Below are 3,087 nucleotides of genomic sequence, written 5' to 3'. Positions count from 1 at the left end.
CACACACACACACACACACACACACACACACACACACACACAGAGGTATCCCTGCATGCTTTGCAGCTGACCTAATCTCACCGACAATAATAATAATAATAATAATAATAATAATAATAATAATAATAATAATAATAACTGCGTCACAGCCGCTTTATGACTGAGTGGAAGTGTCTTCATGTCCGCAGATACCCCCCTCCCACCCCCACCATAAATCACAGCATTGAGCGCGTTCACATGCTGACCTGATGGTGGCGCTGCACATTATAGGGGACATCAACCCACAGCAGCAGCTTCCTCAGGTGTGTGAGGGCAGAGATTGCTCGGTAGGTGGAGTCTTTTCCCCATGATCGGAAGGTCGGGGGTTCAAATCCACCGAACGGTTCCTCTGAGGTGCCCTTGAGCAAGGTACGGTCCGTATACAGAATCAGGTGAGCACAGGGGTGTCCAACATATGGCCCAGGGGCCAGAATCGGCCCAGCAGACGCACTTTTACCTGTATTTTTATCAACTTTACAGCTCGTCCTACTGATGAAGCCCCCACAGGCTTCCATAGTAAAAGTAACAGAAGTTCCTTCTTTTTAACGTGTCCACAGTAAAATAAATAAACAAATAAACAAATGTTTATTCACCAAAACATTCTCTCTAAAGTGCCAACAAAGTGTTTCTGTAATTTTGTGTTTATTTTTTAGAGCAGTGCTGACGCAGTAACACATACAGCTGAGCTGCCCTCCTTCCACTGGGATATCGCAGGGACTGAACCTGAGCTCGTTTCCACTGACAGAAAGGGTCCAGATCAAAGTTACAGGGCTAAAAAACACATTTAAGCTTGGATCAAAACTACGAACAAATCTGTTTATGCCTCGTCTCAGAGTCCCAGGCTAAGGACCGAGTCTCTGCCCGAGCAGCAGGTTCGTATCTGTGAGGCAGAGGAGCAGAAACAGCATCAGCACTCTGCATGTGTGATCTGTTTCTGATAAATCACTGCAGGAAACTCCAAAAAATGCATTCTGGGTAAACATTCAAGGCTCATGCCAGCAGGTGGGACATGATGACTACCTTTGACTTCCAGCTGAGTGTCCTTCTTCCAAAATCATTTTGTGGCTGTTAGCTTTGAAATGTGGAACAGCAGCGTGTGTTCTTTGCTACAGACTGGGAGCTTTGATTAAAAACTTCTGGTTCTGAAGGAGTTCCTGTAAATGTTTGAAGGATCAGAGCTTCAGCCTGTGACTCAAGTTTAGAGAGAAACTTACAGCAGCTGAATGATCTTCTTCAGAGGTAACGATGCTGGAAAAGTGAATGAACAGAACCACCTCTGTGTCCTCTCAGGTTCCCTAACTCTGAATATCAGCAGAGTTTGACTGCAGGGCTCATGATCAGGGTGTAACCTTCACAACAGCAGGGGGCGCTGCCGCCTGCAGAACGAGACAGACCTGCTCCTTCAGACATAAATAATGATCCTGTTCAAAACGACAGAGGGTCAAACCGAAGGCTTTACTTTGACTGAAGGAGGCTGTAAGTGACTGACGTTTATTTATAAAGCACATTTAAGAGACTAGTGTAGATCAAAGTGCTTCACAATAAAACCGCAGTGTGGGCGGAACAAAGAACAAGTTCTACTTAAAATTGCATCTACACGGTGTCGTGCAGGCCGAATGAAAGTCCACGTGAAGCATCGTTTTAAAGAGGAAACAACGTCTGCAAGAACAAAGTCGGATTTTCACTTTTTGTTTATTTAACATGTGACTTAAAATCGTATTGTTATTTATTATGAACATTTTTGGCTACGACTGATGTAAAAACTCTAAAAATAGTAATAAGTAAGTAATAATAACTCCTATTATTATTATCAGCAGTAGTAGTGTGACAGATCCACTGGTGTACACAGCTTCAGTGTGTCACTGTGGATGGTGGAGGACTGTGGGCTCAGCCTGCTCCTGTTAGACTGAATGAAGTGTTTCTACTGTTTCCACTGTTTCTATCTGGCTCTCTCTCACAGCGCTCGGTGGCTGCACAGCTGCAGATGTTCTGCTGTCGTCGGGCTCTTGGTCAGAGCCAGCAGCCCTGCACGGCCTCGCTTTGTGGGCAGTTTGTCTTATTGTGCGTGATGAGGAACACGCAGGTCTTTAGAAATGATTCGTGCAGCACCATAAATCTTCTTCTGAGGTGTGAAAGCTGTGATCAGTGCAGCTTCACCCCAGCCGAACCTTCCTGACGAGAGCAGACTGGAGCTAACCCACGGGCCCCTCCTCACACGGGACTCTGCAGGGCTTAAAACGGGGCGTCATCTCCAGAGACACCTTGTGTTCAGCGGTGAGATGATGTGAGGTCTGTGCCGAGAACACGCTGGAACGTCAGTAAAGTGAACGAGACGCTGGCAGCACTGACCTGAGACGCTCCTCAGTAAGCAGGCTGGGAGTGTGAGCGTTACACGGAGGCTCGCAGACACACACAGACTGATCTTCAGCTCATTAAAATGACAAAGTGCAGCTTTTCTCTGAGTGTGAGCTCGACGTTTAGCCCGAGGACACATGCTTTCACACGCTGTACAGAGTACGTTTAATCCTCCTCCTCAGGTCGGCATGTTTTCTCTAAGCCATCTGGGCTCATTAGTTTACCCTCCACGCTCCTCCTCCATTCCCAGCCTCCTCTCCGCTTCCTGTGTTTCCCTTCCTCCTCCTATTCCTCCTTCCCTTCCTCCCTTAGTGATTTGAAGTTAAACTCTCTTTGAAGAGAAACTAACAGAGTGATGCTGTGCCCTTTGACCCTGCGTAAACATTCATTCATCATATAATTATTTCATCCTTCATACATGAGCATGTACCGAAACAAGCAAAGGTAAAGCTGGGATGAGGAGAACGCTCCAAAAAGACCACAGAGTGCCACTCCTGAAACTGAGGCTACACAGACTCACAAAACTGGACAAGAGAAGGTGGAAAAAGCTCTCAGCTTAGTGTGGATCCATCCTGCCAGTATCAGTGTCCACGCTGCTGCTGGTGTGATGCTGTGGGAAGATTTTCTGAGCACACTTTGGGCTTGATCATCATTGAACTCCACAGCTTACCTCCGTGTTACGGCTGCAGCATA

Source organism: Haplochromis burtoni, unplaced genomic scaffold, assembly GCF_018398535.1.
Source record: "Haplochromis burtoni strain Fernald_Lab_line unplaced genomic scaffold, NCSU_Asbu1 Contig_631, whole genome shotgun sequence".
Classification (NCBI taxonomy): domain Eukaryota; kingdom Metazoa; phylum Chordata; class Actinopteri; order Cichliformes; family Cichlidae; genus Haplochromis; species Haplochromis burtoni.
The sequence above is the reverse complement of the archived record's forward strand: the minus strand, read 5'-3'. Positions refer to the sequence as shown.